Source organism: Anthonomus grandis, chromosome 3 (genome assembly GCF_022605725.1).
Source record: "Anthonomus grandis grandis chromosome 3, icAntGran1.3, whole genome shotgun sequence".
Classification (NCBI taxonomy): Eukaryota; Metazoa; Arthropoda; class Insecta; order Coleoptera; family Curculionidae; genus Anthonomus; species Anthonomus grandis.
Window position 1 is genome coordinate 31,162,121 of NC_065548.1, and position 19,313 is coordinate 31,181,433.

General features: G+C 31.9%; 2 protein-coding genes across 2 annotated transcripts in view; both read right to left on the reverse strand.

Moving 5' to 3' along the window:
* LOC126734377 (chondroitin sulfate synthase 1) overlaps window positions 1-19,313 on the reverse strand; it is a 493,776-nt gene that overhangs the window by 299,635 nt on the left and 174,828 nt on the right. The window lies entirely within an intron of this gene.
* Window positions 1-19,313, reverse strand: part of LOC126734375 (anoctamin-6-like) — a 50,230-nt gene that overhangs the window by 5,331 nt on the left and 25,586 nt on the right. The gene's annotated exons all lie outside the window — the stretch shown is intronic.

Consider the following 19,313-nt stretch of genomic DNA (forward strand, 5'->3'; position numbering starts at 1 on the left):
CAATTCAATCTCAAAGAAACGATAATGCAAATAGACCTTTTCCTAGCCGCCCAGTAAATATTCAAAGTCCGCCAGCTCAGCATCAATTCCCCACAAAAGAACAGGTTTTCGGAAGACAAAAAAATAAGCCAACTGGACCTCCAATACCCATGTCCACTACGAGATGAATGCCCTCGCTCCAATCAAGAAATTATAGATCTCAACAATTCAAAACACCCCAACAGTTTTAAAACAGAGCACCTTCTCCAATGGACCTATCCAATATAAATAGTGAAACCCCCGAATATTACCAAAACTATTATTTCGACACCCAGGAAGATGATCTATATCATCAGGAAAGTACAGAGTACACGGAAAGATACCCAATTGAATTCTATCAAGATGATCACACTGACTCTCATGATCTCATCAATCGGGTGAAAAATTTTCAAGAAAACAGCATACTAAACAATTCGCCCTAAATCTCAATACCTTTCAAATTAACTCTTTACCATACATTCAAATCAAAAATCCACCAGCAAAATTATTAGGTGACACAGGCAGTCACACATCCTTGATAAGGCCCATTCTCGCCGAAAAATACTTTCCCGATCATATCTACACCTCAAAACATACCCTTACCACATGCACTGGAGACACAAAAACCCAATTTAAAGCCAATATACCTCTATTAACAGAATTTAACCTTGATACTAAACTTGACTTGATTTTATATATTTTCCACGACTACTTCGATGGTATTATAGGTATTAAAGACCTTCATAAATTAAACCTTAATATAGTTATTGTAAATAACAAATTATTTAATGACGACACAGAAATACCAATTGCTTATCGTGACGACTTTAACATTCAAAAACTAGAAATTTCGCCCTTGTCTATTGTTATAAAAAACATTCAAACTAATATCCCTGACAACACCGAAATATTGATACCCTGTCAATGCAAGGATGGTTTAGAAATTCCTTCATCCCTTTTGGTAGTAAAAAATGGCACTGTTCCTATAGAATTGCGCAACCTTACAAACGAAAGTAAAATGCCCCATTTTAGACCAAGTAATATTGAAAAAATAGCTCAACCAATTCAAAGTCAGAGTTTCAAAATTTTTAATATAGAACAAATTGAATCTCAGTATCAAACTCCTCAAAAAACAGAAGAAAAATTCGATTTTTCACTTATCCGATCTCAACATCAAAATCAAGAAGAAAAAACCGAATTAAAAAAGTGAATTCTAGAATTTTCAGATATTTTTCACAAACCCAATCAAAAATTATCTTTTAGCCACGAGGTTAAACATGAAATAAAAACAACAGATGAGATCCCAGTTCATACAAAGTCCTATCGTTACCCTTACATCTACAAAACAGAAATCCAAAAGCAAATATCCCAAATGTTAAATGACAATATCATTCGACCATCTTCCAGCCCTTGGTCCTCCCCAGTTTGGATTGTTCCAAAAAAAGCTGACGCTTCAGGAACCCAAAAATAGCGAATCGTTATAGATTATACAAAAATAAATGAAAAAACTATAGACGATCGATACCCCATTCCCAATATTTCAGACATTCTTGACAAACTCGGTAGAAGCCAATACTTTACTACTCTAGATTTGGCTTCAGGATTTCACCAAATCGAGATGGACAAAAAATCTATTCCCAAAACAGCTTTTAGTGTCGAAAAAGGGCACTATGAATATGTTCGCATGCCATTCGGTCTCTAGAATGCACCTCCTACTTTTCAGAGAATCATGGATAACGTTCTAAAGGACCTTCAAGGAAAAATTTGCCTTGTTTACATGGATAATATAATCATCTATTCCACATCCCTTCAGGAACACCCCTCCAATCTAAAAACTGTATTTAAAAGACTTAGAAATCATAATCTAAAAATCAAATCGATAAATGTGAATTCCTCCAAAAATCTGTCGAATTTCTTGGTCATCTAATAACACCCGAAGGCATCAAACCCAACTCTAAAAAGCTAGAAACAATTCAAAAAATCCCTATACCAAAAACCACTAAAGAAATTAAATCTTTCTTAGGCCTAGTTGGGTACTACAGAAAGTTTATTCAAAATTTTGCTAACCTAACAAAACCCATGACAAATTTCCTAAAGAAAAATCAGAAAATAATTCACACCCAGAATTCATAAAAAGCCTTGAAACTTGCAAGTCCATACTAATGAATGACCCTATCCTCCAACACTCGGATTTTTCACAACCTTTCAACCTAATAACCGACGCCTCTAACTTCGCAATAGGCGCTATATTATCCCAAGGCCCCAAAGGCTCAGATTTACCTATAGCTTATGCATCTCGTACCTTAAATCCAGCTGAGATCAATTATAGTACCATTGAAAAGGAACTATTAGCTATCGTTTGGGCAACCAAATATTTTCGGCCCTATCTTTTCGGCACAAAATTCAAAATCATTACAGATCATAAACCCCTACAATGGCTTTTTTCTATTAAAGAGCCCAACTCAAAACTAGTCAGATGGCGTCTTAAATTACAAGAATACGACTACCAAATTATATACAAAAAGGGCAAACAATACACTAATGCAGACTCCCTCTCTCGTATTCAAATTAATCCGTTAGAAAATGACCTCATTTTAGATAATGACCAACTTTCGATAATCCCTAATATAGACCCAAACGAAATACCAAAATTACCCTACGATGATCTTTACGATATCCTTAACTCCCTCTCAGAAGAAAATCCACCTCTTCACAATCCAAAAATTAACATCATATCCGACATTGTTATAAGACCTGCTAAGACTAATAACAATATTTAAAAATCTCAGAGTGACTCACAAACGCAACATTCGAGTTCAGAAAACCCAATAATAGGAGCACCTTACGTACAAAAATCCGTAAATGTATATAAAAACCAAATGATTTTCAGATATTCTAAAAACAATGAAGTTAAAACCCAGAAACAACATATCTTTGACAAAAACCGCACCTTTATATTTTTAAATAATGATCCTATTGAAGAAACAATCTGTAAAATTATAGAACACTTCACCCCAAAGCACACATATTGCCTTCATTTTAAAAATAAAAGTCTTGAACCACTCATCCTAAAAATCTTTCGAAAATATTTTGCCCATAACTCCTTTACTTTATACATTTTTAACACTCTACTTTAAGACATAATAGACCCCGAGGAACAACAACAGAAACATTTTTACTGCCCAAACCTTGAAAATGACGTAAAAACATATGTAAACTTGTGCAAAGTATGCCAAAAAACAAAATACGAAAGACACCCAAATAAATTAGTCTCAAACCCACCCCTATAGGTTATGAACAATTCGATCACTTATACATTGATGTATATAAAACACATAATAGTTCATTCCTAACCATCATCGACAGTTTCTCAAAATTAGGTCAAGCGTACCCCTTACTAACCCCAACAAGTATAGAAATTGCCAATAAATTAATTATTTATTTCAACCACGATGGCCTACCCAGAAAAATTATGACAGACAATGCTTCGACATTTAAAAACGAGGTCATTCAAAACCTTTGCAGCCTACATCAAATTGAACTTCACTATTGTACCCCTCGAAACCCAAACTCAAACAGCCCCATAGAACGCCTACACTCCACATTGAGTGAAATAATCTTAACCCTCAAAGATAAAAGGTCCAAAGAAAATTTCATCAATCTTATGAACTATGCTATTCTATCGTATAATAATTCGACCCATAGTTCATTAAAATACACCCCTTTCCAAATTGCTCGCGGAAAACTAGACTATAAAAATCCCCTCGAACTTTCAGAAGAACAAAAATTGACGCAATACATTCAAGAACACTTGGAAAATATAAAAGCCATGGGTAAAGAAATGTATAAATCACTTACTACACAACAGACTTCTAATTTAAATAAAGCTAATAAAGACAGGCAAAAAGAAATTAGCGTAGATCTTGACCAACCCCTATTTACTAAAACCTTTCCCCAAAAATCAAAAGTAAAAGAAACTAACAAATATAAAAAAGTTGAGCCTCCTATACCAACTAAAGAAAATGTCATTATTTCTCAAAATAAAAATACAAAGAAAAACATTCACAAAAACGTAATAAAACCTCAACGCAATCATTTCAGATGAAGCACTACCTGGTCCTTCTCGTACTACGCATCGTTACAACCATAGAAACAAAAAAAAATCCATAATCCTCTCCTTCCAACATCTCTAGGCAAAACCTTTATTATGATTTCCCAGCATACTGCTCTTTACCATATTAATTTAACACAGATAGAAAACTGTTTATTTAATATAAAACAGATCCTAGATGCCTCAAATAAAACCCTAACGAACCCAAATAAAGCAGAACATTTTGCAACTCTAACAAGACAAAAATTTTCACAAACATATCAATTTTTAGAATCCATTTTATCAAATAGCAAGTTGTTTCACACATTACCCCTAAATAATAAAATTAATAAATGGTTATTTGGCTCTCTCGACTCAGACGACGAAAAAAAGATTCGACCAATACTTTGACACTCTTAACCAAAAACAAGAAAACTTAAAACAAGAAGTAAATAATAAAAATATCATCTTGACCAGCGTTATGGAAACCTATACGAAAAGCATTAAGGAACTCACGAATAATCAAAAAACGCTCTCAAATCAATTAAAAATATTAGAAAGCTTAGAAGTAGACCTAACAAATATCTTATATGCATCCCTTATATTGGATAACATAATGTTTCAATTAAATACCATAAACCAAATTATAAATAACATAGAAAACGCAATATCCTTTGCTCATGCAAACTTAATGCATAACTCAATAATAAACCCAAGCTGTGTCACCGAAATGATAAATAATATTACAAATTTATATGGCGAAAATCACGTCCCAAAATTCGATGAACCTATTAATTATTACAAATTCTTATCAGCTCAAGTAATCATAAAAAATAAAATAGTTTTATTTTCTATTCACCCACCAATTACCTCTCCAAAAGAATTCACACTATACAAAATATACCCCATCCCTATCCTAAACCAAATAATCTCTCTATCAAACACTTATATTATGCTTGCGAAAAACGACTATTGGACTTCAAAAGAAGAGTGCCCCCAAATAGAAGACATTTTTGTATGTAAACAAAATGCACTATCCAAAAACGATCCATGCCTATACCAACTATTAACTACAACCATAAACAAATGCCCAGTAATAAACGTCTACTACAAGAAAACAAGCATCCACCGTCTCAACGGAGAAGAAATCCTTGCGATAACATCTGGAGAAACCATTATACTAAGCCAATGTCAACAAGGACTACACAAAATTAAAGAGGCCAGCATTATAACCATACCGGACTGCCCTATCGAGATAGAGAACAAAATCTACGCGAAGGAGAAGAAAACAGAATTTCAGTATGTGATGCAGCTACCGAAATTCTCAGACATAGGCCCAAAAATTCCTATGTCAAATCTTCAACTAGAAGAGGTAAACTTGGAAGAATTGGCTGTAGCTCAAAAAACGTTGTCTTCAGTCAACCTTCATCTCATCGAAACCTCCACCACAAATTACCACTGGATAACCCCCACAGCGATGCTAGCCATTCTCATCGTATGTGCAATGGCTTATGGCTCATGGAAATATATGCAGAGGAAGAAGCAGCCTAAGAAAGAACACCCCGATGCCCGGATTCCTCTTCGCAAAACAAAGTTACCCATGTTTTCCGAACTTGAGGTGGAAGGAGTTATGTGACCCAGTTCCAGTACAACCCGGACTTCGACCTCAAGGTTCTGATGAAAGTGCTTATTTTATATTATTGTTATGCTTAGTTTATATTATTTTGTTATACTAATTAGCTTACGATTAATCGATATTAGATATAGAAAGATGTTTAATTTTGTGTTTTATTTTTAATGATTTAATTCTACTATAGAAAATATACTGTGTTTTTAAAGATATTACCCTATTTTGCGTTATCTTCTTTTAAGAAATCTTTCATATTCCAATTTTTTCAGCATGAGCTCCATTATTTTTAAAACTTATACACAAAATTATGTTGTATACGTCTAATCGAAATAGTGCTCTTAATTAAAATTATTTTAAGATGCTAAAATTGCGAATTAATTCTACTTTGAGAAGATAGCTAAAAATTGGATATCACTTAATAAATAATATTTAACAAACAATTTATTTTATATAAAATATTTATTTTATCTATTTTTTGATACTTGTGCAAATACAATCAAAAGATATTTAAAACAGCTACCTATTTCTAAACCCTATATTTTGAAAGAATCAAGGAAAGAATAATGATTTAAAAAATTAATCCATTACAATCCAAATAATAATATTAGGTAATAATATAACATAATATAATATAATATATTAATAATATAACAAAGTTAGGTAGGATATTGAAAAGAAGAAACGAGCTCAGAGATTAATAGATTGAACCTCAGCTCCTAGGTATATAAAAAAATCTATTATACCTCAAGTAAATTATTGTATTTAAAACTTATTGAAGTTAAATTAAATAAAGTTTATCGAACGGTATCGTTACAGATTTAAGTTCATATTTCTTTTAAATACGTGAATAAGTCTATTTTCTTCTTCTTTTCAATTTTTGAGCGTGTGAGATAACAATTTCTAAATTGATTTTTGCTATAAGTGACGTAATACCCAATATAATAAGTAACTCATTATGAATTCGTCACAACAATACAGATTTTACTTATCATCAGATCTATTCCAAATATAACACACATTCCAGAATGCTTATGATAACACTACTATAGGTAAACGTGAGATGGTAACTACATCGTGTATCATAGTAGTATACATCGTAGTATATATTGTTGTTAAAAAAATTTGCATCTTATTCAGAAGTTATAGTGGAAAAAATGTGATTTTTGATAAACCATTCTGTATTTCGGGTATAGAGGGCTATACCCGATTATTGTTTTTTAGATTTTTCTGTATAACTTTTATTTTATTTAAAATAAATTCCTTTCACAATGAAATACTCATTAATTTTATTTACATTTAATTCGTTAACAAAAGAAAATTTTTCATTTTTAAATATACACTGCTCAACAATCGAAGTGGATATTTTAAAAATCTGCAATTTTAGTTTGCCAATGATTTACAATAAAACAAAATTAAATGTAATAAATAAATCTCTATTAAGTTCACTCACAATAGCCCCAAATAAAATTAAATAAACAGATATCTCTTAAAAAATTTAAATTTTTAACACACAACAGGAAAAATTAAAATAAAATTACACCCTGTAAAGCGTGCCCCAAAGTCCTGTCATGAAAATTAATACCTCGTAGGTCCACCCCTGGCTCGTCTTAGTGCTGTCACCCTGTTTGGCATCGTTCTTATTAAGTTGTTAATGTAGTGTTGAGGAATGTTTTGCCATATTTCCGGTAATTGATTGGCTAGTTGTTCTAAGGTTAGAGGTGGCTGTTCGAGCTGGTTTAATCCTCGAGACATTTTGGCCCATACATGTTTAATGCAATTCATGTCGGGTGAATGTAGTGTTCAGTCCATTCTGGTAATGCCGTGAAATTCAATGCGTTCATTGACAATTCTCGCACGGTGCGAGCGCGCATTATCATAGATTAAAACGAATTCTTCACCTATTGCACCAAAAAATGGTACAATTATGTTCTCTATAATAATGTCTCTATATCATATAGCGTTCATTGTTTCATTTCTTAACACCACTAAAACGGTGCGGCCATCGAAACATATGCCTCCCCAAACGCAAACTGAACCGCCACTTTTCATGGTATCGCTGTCCCCTTTCCCTCCATACCAAAATTCGACCATCACACATATGTAGCCGAAATCTGGACTCATCCGTAAACATACAAGACCTCAAGTTTTGAAAATTCCAATTACTGTGCTTTATTGCCCACCGATTTCTGCATGCACGATGTTCCTCCGTCAACCGTTGATGTGTGGCACGTCGTCTGGCTCTTAAATTGGACGCTACATGCGTCCAATTTAAGACTAACAGTCTTCTTCTAACAGTCTGATTAGAAATTACCCTCCCAGTAGCATGCCTTAAGTAGCTGTTAATTCCCGAAGCCGTAAATATTCGGTTTCTTCTTGCGGTTACTGTTATATAGCGGTCTTGAGCATGAGTTGAAGTACGTTCTCGGCCTACACCATGCCTGTAAGCTGCAGACCCAGTCTCTACATATCGATTCCATGCACGACTCACGACACTTTGGGACACATTTAGCCGGTTAGCAACTTCTTCTTGAGTTAGGCCCTCCTGTAGCCAACGTACTAATTGCTCGAGTTGAACTGTTTCTAACCCTCATAGAACCATTATTTTTAAGGAAGTAAAGAGATTTATTGGTAACAATGAGAATAATAAAGTCTCTACAAGCACTTTTATGTGACTAAATTGTTAGGATTTTGAAACCGAATTCTTTAAAGGAGATAAGAATGTATAAAAAAAGGAAAAAACGACAAAAAATATTTGCTATCGATAGGATTTACTCATAGCATAAAACGCAACTTGATGAATTTTATTTTTTTAGGCAAATTTCGGTAATTTATAAAATATCCAGTTCGATTGTTGAGCAGTTTATAAGCTAAGCTTTCTCTTAAAATTCAACCACGTAAATTTTACGAAAGCAAGCCTTCGTCTTATTCAGTAGTTATAGATAAAAAATGTGATTTTTGATAAACCATTGTGTATTTCGGGCATAAAGGGCGATAGAATAAGTTATTGTTTTTTTAGAATCTTCTGTATAACTTTTATTTCGTTGAAAATAAATTCATTTAGCAATGAAACACCCTGTATATTCAAAATTACAGTTATAATATTGGTATAAAATTAAAATTTAAAAAAGGGAACAAGATTATAAAAAAAAGATTATACAATGCTATGATTTTTATTTTTTTATCTTCAATTATTTAATGCTCTATGTATTTTCTAAATTATCTATGGAGAGTATGACAGAATGTCCCAGAATATGTGTTCATGATTTGTTCCTAAATTTAATCTTAATAAACCTTACCACCGTTTAAGGGCATAAAGTAATTTCAAATTTTTGTTTTTTTTATGTTTTCTTCGGTTGTAGACAAATTTTTGTATGTTACACGTGTGTAAAATCTTCTTTTTTTTTCATGGAAATTGTCGTAGGTTGTAAGTTTCGCATTTATAAAAAAAGGATCACTTTACACACTTTTAATAGTTATTTAAAAAAATATGACTTTTACGTGCGTTCTTTAGGTGCTCGTAGCTGCGAAGGAACTGGCTGTAAGAACAAAATGTATTGATTTTTTTTATCCGAATATGGGAGCCTACATATTCTGAGACTTTAGAACTACTATTAAGGCCCAAATCATTAATTTTAAATTCACAAGCAAAAGCAAAAATTTTGGTTTCATTAGGGAAAAAGTACCTAATAGAAAGAAATCAGTGATTAACCTCGCATATATTGTAATAGGGATTTTGAAGTATTTTCCGACATAATCATCAATCATCATCAACTATCATCAGTTATTATCTAAAATATCAATTTTAAGAATATTATGGAAACACCAATTATTTAAAATATTTTCTTTCTCCTATAATATCGATGTAGTTTTCTGAAAAATTTTACTTACGTATATGATGTACGGAGTGTTACAAAATTCGGTGCAAATATTTTAAGGGTGTATTGTTAGAGTTAAAACAAGACTTTTTTTCTATAAATGTAACCTAAAATGCTTCCCCTCAGAGCTACAGCCCGCTGAAAATGCTTGAAGAGAATCGAATCAATTCTTTTGAAAATTTGCATGTCCCCGGTGCTTTTTTTATTCTCCGTCCCAAAAATGGTGTAAATCCAATTTTAGGAGAAAGGATTTAGGCGAGCCTACCCTTATGATGGCCCGTATCTTATGTTTCTTATAAGAAATATAACAATCTAGTAGTACCATCTAGTTAGCTATGAAAAAAATCTAAAATGTTTCTATCTTGCTTTGTTTGAACCGTGCTGTCCGCTGTGACGGAGAGAGATTAATCGTGTCGTGAAATAAATCTAGTATCATCTCTCTCCGCCAGCACATTTTTAGCTAAATTAATACTAAAAACTAAAATTCATTAGTGTTTCTTCATTTTCAATCAAATATTTTTTGAAGTAAGATGGTGGTTAGTGGTTCGATGCCTCTTTGAAACTTCGTAAGTAGTTTTCACCTTTGGTGACATTTTATTTGGTGTACCGTGTTTCCATTAAGATATCTCTCTTAGGGCTCCTTGATTATGAATTTGTAAACCGCCAGCCATGACCCAATAGTGATGAGGATTTGGTTCGGTCATGTACGCCATACTCAAAGAGCAGTTTTTTAGTTATTGGCATTTTGGATACTGGGCTGCTGTTGCCATTGTTCTTCCTGTAATTCAAATATTGAACTTTGCTTTTTGGATTTGATTGATTTCCACACTTACTGCAACTTAAATCTAAGTGGAGCAACGCTGTATTATTAATTCTTGTAAAACTAGGCCTACGTGAGATAATCCATCGAGAGTTAACCAGAAATTGCGTTTTGGCTTTCTTTTCAAATAGTGTGGTCTTCAGGTTAATAATTTTAATTGCTTTGGATTTTGCTTGACGTTTGGATTCGACTTCATGGCAACACTAGCTATGTAATGTGAAGAATTACTTTAATACACTTTATAAAAGACCCTCCAACATCTTAAGGGTCTTATGCCAAGTCGTAAACAAGATGTTAAGTGTGATCTTAGGTAAAGCAAATCTCAAATGAGATCTTAAGATCTTAAGCTAGGTCTTAAACAAAGTATTAAGTTTAAAAAGCCATCCCAAGACGATCCCGAGCCATCTCAGATGCTATTCCCATTTCCTATCATAAATTAGGATTCCTTGCCTCTTTGTGATGTTATTGATTGGACCTTAGTCAGCTGCTGAACTTGAATCTACACAGTGGGTTACCAGGTCAAACCGGATAAAAGAAATGTGTAAGCAATGTTATGATTTCTGATTTTTTATTGTTGTTTGGATTTTGGGACTAAACATATTGGCTAATTTATACCATTTAATGGCTCCTTAATTTATTAATTTTTGTCTAATAAATGTAATGTAAATTTCATATCTACTGAAATAAAATATTATTACTAAAATATACTTAATCCCTTTTAATTTCACTATCCTGATTTTCATACAAGAAAATATGTAACCAGCCGCACTGAAAGGTATATTTATTTTTATTTAATTTAGTACATGTTTTACAGTGTACTGTGCGGTAGGTTACTGACTTTGTCCAAAGGGTAGTTAAATACTATAACCTTACATACTAGGTTATTGATTTTTTTTTTAATGTTTTATAACTTTGGTGCATAGAGTTTTGACTTTAAGGGTTGTACTTTTAACAACAAACTGTCTTATAATTTTTACAACAATGATTTATTTAAGTAAAGGGTTAAATAATAGATATTGACCAGTATTTGCATATTTTTATGATGTAGTGTTGTTAATAATTTAAGCTTATTTTGTGTTTTACTATATATTATAATTCTTTACATTTTTTTTGTTTATGAAAGAACCAATTGTCCAGTTAAAGATTCTTACAACTGCAGTTTTGAATCGCACCCACAATTTAAAAGGTAAGCATCTCTAGAATAATTCATTTCAACCCACCACCAATTAATGTTCTACAGATTGACAAGCTGGCGTTAGCATATGTGCCACTCTATTAAAGACTATCAACAACAGTAAATTTTTATAAAAAGCAGAAATCTAATAAAAAGTGATTACAAGCTTGCAAAAAAACCTCTAAAATGTCACTAAAATTCTACACATTTTTGGTATAACATTTTGGTTAACTCAGGGCGGGATTCAAAATAAAATAATGGCTACGTTACATTTGCGTTGTTCTTGCTAGAAAGCGTTATTATTTTTAACAAAAAATTTTTTCGTACAATACTTAAAACCAATGAATATATCGAATAAAATCATTTATATATTTATTCTTATTTCTGAATATGGTATAAAATTATATAATTTTATTTAAAATTTTAGAAAAAAAAAGGTTTTTACAAATAACGCCTTGGAGAATTTTTATTTTTCTATGTAATTTAATTTTTATTATAAGGCAAATGCTCCATTAATTACTCAATTAAATCATACTATAGATTATTTTTAATTATCAGTCAAATAAAGTAACAATTTTTAATGCTACATATAACTAAAATACATTTTTATTGCTCATCTGAAATTTATAAATGGCGGCGTTAGTATCGCTACGCTGATTTTTTATCGTATTCTGGTTATATGGGAGTCTGCTCTCCTTGCTTTCGTTGTCCATGGATATCTGATTTGACGTTTGTCGGCTTTGGGTATAGAGGGGAGCATGATTTCTATTCCTAGTCGACTATTTAAATGGGAGCAAATTCGAAGCATATGATTGGTCAGGGAGTGACGCGCCACAGTTTGAATTTATGTAAGACTATTAAAATGGCACCAAATTTGACAATAATTAGCGGCAAATTGGGTATGATTCATCACAGTTTTAGCAGAATTTATCTTGGTGGTTGGCCATTAGGTGTTAAGTGTAAGGTTTGGATAAGACAAAACAGTTGTTTAGTTTATATTATTAATCTGTGTAGTTTATATTTTATTGCTTGCAGTCGGCGTCGGAAAATCAAGATCTGTTAAATTGATTTATTTATTATTTGTTTTTTTTCGAGAAGGACAATGATGGACAATATGGGCTTTACGAAAATTACAAATGAGGAGCATAGCAAAACGGTAAGAGTAAATTAATATGATGGTTTGATAGGAATTTCAATAATATATGATTTTATTTTCTGTATAAATATGCTTCATATCTTTGTTGAAGAGGTGTAAATTTTATTTCCTAATTTTGTTGCAGTTGCGTGCTATATTACCAACTGAAGATGGTCCTAAGGGCTTTGTGGAAAAAACCGAAAGTCTACAGAATGGTTTTTCTGCAATCATTCGGTTAGATGTTGGTAATAAAAATGATGCTCTACAGTGGTTGGAAAAAAGTGGTATTAGTTTTAGGGTTGATAAAACTTTACCCGAAAATACTCAGAGAATTATTTTTAAGGTATTTATAAATATCCCTTTTTTATACATATTATTAAAAGCCTTTTTGGGAACACTGATCCGATTAATCAGGTTAAAAAGTTTATTCTCATCTAGCAATGAACTTTTAATCTGGTTAATTATTAATTGGCTATTATATGATATACTTTCACTTCAATTTAATGTTAGTGTGTGTTGGTTTTGTTACAGAAACAATATCATTAATAACACAAGGCCAACAAAACAGTGTAAGCAGCCTCATGAGAAGATTTGAATTGCAATGCAAAATTAACTGTGACTGTCAAAAACAAGAACTTAAAAAGGTAAGCTCGAGGACAAACTATAACCGAGACTACAAGTAACTATATAGAGTGTTGTAAAATTCAGTACAGATATTTTAGAGACGATTTCTTTATTACACAATAAGAACGAAGGTATTCTTCCTATCTTGTAGATATATACAAGTTATTAAAAATACCTAAGTTTTAAAAAATAAGTTAACAAATAATTGGTGTTAAAGGAATAATTGCTAATGTTTGGATAAAGTTCTACATCCAAAAAGAAACACATTTTTGTATATCCTAATTTTCTTCATAATATATGCTTCGTTATGGGCAAAATAAATAAATTCGTAAAATGACATTTTTGGTCCCTATTTTGTCCTCTTGTCTACCACATCGCCGGACATACTGTATAGGTTTTTTTTTAATTTTGAAAGAATATGAATAAAAATTGAATTTGATGTTTGTATACAACTACAATATATACAAGTTTATATACTCATATATAAATTGTTGTTTTCAGAAGCCAGGATGGTTACCTGAAAAATTTTCCATGTGAATTTTTTCTAAGACACAACCACAATCATCTTATATACAGCTCGGCAACTCTAAAATTCAGATCACCTTCAAAAATTCTTGAGAAACAATTTGCAGAATTATTTGAAAAAGGTCACTCCCCATCTACAGCTCTTAGCATGTTTAAAGATAGATTGCTTGAAGAAAATGGAGATAAATATAATGAAATAGTAGCTGATGGATCTAAGTGTCCTACTTAAAAATGGGTGTATGATCTTTATTATCAGATTTTTAAAAAGGAGTATGAAAACCCTACAGGCATCAAAATGGTACATTCAATGGAAAAGGCCATAGAAGATAAATGCAATGATACATGTGCTGCAATGGACATATCTGAAGATTTTGTAATAGCAGTTTGTTCACCTATTATGAAGAGAGTACACAACTTTATACGAGCTTCAGCTGAAGTCATGTTTGTAGATTCTTCGGGGAATATGGATAGACATAATTCACGAGTTTTTCTATTTTTATGTCCTTCAATTGTAGGAGCTTTGCCCTTAGGTATTGTAATGATGTACTCAGAATCCGAATGGTGTATTACTAAAGGTACAACCCTTTTAAACCATCATTTTATGGACAAAATTTTCCAAAAATAATCATCACTGATGATTGCGATGCCGAACGTAACAGCTTAAAACATTGTTTTAGTGAAGCTTCTATAATTTAATGCATGTTTCATGTGCTACAATCAGTTATGAGGTATTTATGGAGTAGTGCTAATGGTGTTAGTAAAGATAACAGAGTGTATATTTACCAAATTTTTAGAAGGGCATTAAATTGTACGAATGAAGAGGAGTTTCTAAAAGTCTATAATAGCCTTTCGAGTCAAAATTGTGGTGTGAATTATAGCGAATTAAAAAAATATTTTGAAAATTTAAAAAAAAACATCAAATATATGGGCCATGTGTTACCGAGCAGAACTTTTGACTCGTGGGAATGAAACTAATAATTATGCCGAATCAACATTTAGAATATTAAAAGATTTAAAGATATTACTGAGACAAAAAGCATTTAGCATTGTGCAATTATTTGATTTTCTTACCACAAACTTTGAGCAGTTTTATTTCAAAAAAAATACTAAAAATTATATAATAAATGGGCGTTGGGAAGGGTCAAAGAAAAAAAAATATTATTTCAAAAATGATAAAATTTTGGATTTAAATTGTGAGATACTTGGGGAAAATATGTATGAAGTAAAATCAAAAGGAAATGTATATTATGTCGTTAATACTGAACTCGAAACCTGTACATGCTTTATGGGAATAAAGGGGGCGTCATGTAAACACCAGTTTGCTGTAAATGTTAAATATAATTTAACATCTCAACAATTCCATCAACATTATTTTTGGGTCCGATTGTAAATTAGAGGGATGGTATGCAGAGTTGAAAGAACCTGTTGAAGAAGCCAACCCTACTGATTTTTTCTTAAGTAATAATTCTGAAAATGTTGAGGAAAAGATTTTTTCTGAATGTCAAAATGTTTCCTTAAATATTTTAATAAATGTACCTATAGAGGAAAATCAGCAAGAAGGTAAATTTGAAGACTCGTCTATTATTCGAAGAAAATTAGAAGGGTTTGTTGATGTGCTTATTGAAAAATATCAAAATAATGTTGAATTATATAACAAACCAATTGCAAAGTTTTTAGAAAATGTTTCTTCATGTAAAACAGATTCGTCATTAATAAGTGCACTACATACATTTGGAAAATATAATGATGGGGTAACTTTAATAAAAAAAGGCAAAAATTGTAAAGGGGGCCGTAAAATAGCAGTTCAACCAACTGCAATTAAGCGTAGTGCGTAGTGCAACCAACTGCAAGTCTCGATTAGCAGGTAGAAATGTAAAGAGCAGTGGTAGACCTCCTAAGAGATTAAATCTTCCAGACCATGCTTACAGTAAAGTTAGAGGTTTCAATAAAAATGTTTTTGAAATTGCAACCTTTTCCAAAACTGCTTCACCACATTCACTATCCTATTGTGTTTTCAATAATATATCTTTAGGAAAAACGACTGCAAAGAAATAAATATAGATTTGTCTAAAAAAATGTTTTATTTTATTACATAGAGTTGTTTTTTGGCTCGGTTTTTGGTTGATCTTGTACATATTTAGATACAAGTTTGTTTTTTTTTGCAATATCAAATGGTTATGCTCACGTAAATAAATCAGATATTACTGCACTAGTGCTGTGTGTCATTATTTATGAAGGCCCTCCTATTATACACATGAAAAAAACAAATTTTAGTTTCCAGAAATATGTTTTATTGTACATACCCAAAATTCACAACTGCAACTTATTTTGAACCTATTAACGGAATATACTACAAACCATATCACTACACACACAAATTCAAGTATAGTGTTCAAACATATCCAGATACTTTTAGCCAAAGGCTGTCTGTATCATACAATCAATCAATATGGCCGTTATGTTTTTGGGTTCTTCCTGGATGTTACATTTTCATAAGGAGTTGTAATATTCAGATAACTTTGTGTTCAGCCGGTAAATCAGAAGATTGATTTCACAAATTCGAAGGCAAGTTTCCAATGGGCTAGTATTATTGGTATTGGAGATTTGCTACTTTCCGAACTTATTTCAATAATAATAATCACAAAAAATTAAATAGCATAAATATATTCAATATTTTTATTTACTTGAAATGTCAATTTTCATTGACAATTGACAAGCTTAGCAAAGGAGAGAGAGAGAGAGAAACTAACAGACGGAAAGTCACGTGACGGCTTTTAACCAATCGGCGGTCTTCTGTTAGCAAGTCGACTAGGAATAGAAATCACGCTAGAGGGGAAACCTTTCGCTTTTCAGGATCGGTATCGATTTTTATTTTCGACCTTGCCCACCGGTACGAAGGTTGAATGTGGCAGGGCAGAATAGTCTGCCACTCTAGATTGATTCTAATTGATTAATTTTTGACGTACATTAAATATGACAATAGTGACATTTAAATTATCGTATTTGACGATTGTCTTTTTTAGGTTCTCTTTGGGTGGAAAACAAGCCGAGCCTCATGATCTACGTCCAATTTAAAGTTTTTAAGTAATTTTATAACTTTTTGTAGTTTTTTTTTGAGTCGTGGGTTGATAAATTATTTTACAAAAGTGCCAACAACACAATGGAATCATCGTGCAACTACATAGAGTAGGAGATAGGTAAATTTCAAATATGACATACCTAAGTGTTTCCTAATAATGTTGAGGTGCATCTTGGATATATTATTTTCCAGGGTATAACTAATAACTATAGAAACTATAGATTCAATACTATTTTGGACATATCTACATAATATGTTACTGTTATCAATTTAACATTTTTTTTACAATTCAGTTTTAATTCTTGGACCTCGACTGGGAAAATGTCTAGTATTAATGTTCATCTAGATTAAGATAAATTCATGCAAATATACTTTATGCACTAGTTTGTTGTATATTAGAAATCGCCCAGACAGTCACAGAAATTAAAGATTTTTTTAAATTTCCATTGAATCCATCCTTGCAAAAATCTTGGAGGTAAATCTGTCATTTAAGTCTGGCAAAAAATGTCACCAATTATCGAGTTTGCTCCACACTTTTCTGACACCGCTTCTGATTTTAACAACCCTAATAATCATGTGCGGCTTAGATAGAATGCTGGAGTAGAAATAATATTCAGTTAATTTAGATGGAGTAGAAACACTACACCTTTGTTCAGTTTAAAGAAAATAATGACATCCTTGTCAAGAACTGATTTGGTTATTCCCTGGCAGGATTGAATAGGAAACTTAGCAAAGTTAGTGATATACCTTTATTTGCACCGGCATGTAGACATTGAGTTTTTATTATTATTGGAAAATTATTTCAGGGTTTTTTTTTCTTTTATCCTTTTCTCTTATCATTATTACCATTATTACTTCTTAACTTTACCACTGCCATGAGGGTCTAGTGGTTTGGAGTTCCATGAGGGAGTAGCATCTGTGACATCAGCCTGGTTTCCAATAATTAATTTTACCTTACTAATTTAAAAAATTTTTAATATCTTTAAATCATTAATACTTTTGTAAAACTAAGTATTTGGGTATAATTTACATTTTTAATACTACATTTACCAAACAAGGTTCATGAACTTTCCCTGTGGTATACAATATTTTATTTAAATTTAAATAGTGGAATTTCGCCTATATTTCATAAATACAATAAAAAATATAGCATTCTATTTAAAAAAATGACCGATGACGTCATATCTTTTTTTTTGTTCTACCCTGTATACAAAAATTTATGTGAAATAATGCGCAACTTAAAATAGAAACCGACGGGTCCGAGCGTTTTCTCAAAAAATCATGTCTCTAATTTTTATCAAATTTATGCGGAACTTTAGGCGGTCACTGTATATTATGAACAAAAAATATATAATAAAATATTGATCAAATATTTTTGTGTCTAAATTAAGTAAATTCTTACTCTAACGTAATAAAAGTATTAACAATAGTAAAAAAGGTCAAAAGAGCGTAAAAAGATCATAGAAAAAAAAACAAGAAAATTTAAAAATTAAATAGAATATTAACATTAGTAAAAATAATTATTAACGAGTATTTCCTCCCCTATTTTAAACAACAGTACAGCAGCGATTATTTATGCTTAAAATTATGGGCCTTATCTCGTTTTGATCTAAATTATTTCATATTTGGACAATGTCGCCAGGAGGTCCATATAAAGTGTTAGGAACTTCTTGAAAATGGCGGTAGATCATGTCCGAAAGATTCTCAATTGGATTAAGATCAGGACTATTTGCTGGCTAATCCATAGTTTCAATTCCAACATTAGTAAAATATTATTAAACAATCTGAGCAACATGCGGTCTAGTCTGAGTCAACATTATCCTGCTGAAAAAAAATTCTCATCAATGTAAGGGCCAAATGCCAATATCACTTGATGTTCTTGCAGGATCTCCCTTATATACCAATCAGCTGTTAAACTACTAATATTAATAGCCATCAAGTCACTAGAAGTAGTTAAAGAGATTCCTCCCCAAAACATAACTGATCCTCCACCAAATAATCTGGTGTTCTGGGAGTAACATTGGGCATATCTTTCATTTGGTCTTCGATAAACTCTAAAGTCTATCTGAGTTGTAAAGGCAAATTCTGGTTTCATCTGACTAAAGAACTCTTTCCCAGTCTTCATTAGCCCAATCGATATGTTCCCTAGTTAAGTTCCAAAGGTTAACCGTGCTCTAGGATGCTGTGAGGTCAAAGCTGATCCTCCCGCTGGGATTCTCAGATTAGATTCAGCTAGACGTCGACGAACAGTATCAATTGACATTCTAAGTCCATCTGCTTACTGTAGTTGTGTCTGCAGCAATCTTCCTGTCACAAACCTTTGTCTTAAAGCAGAGAGCCTTA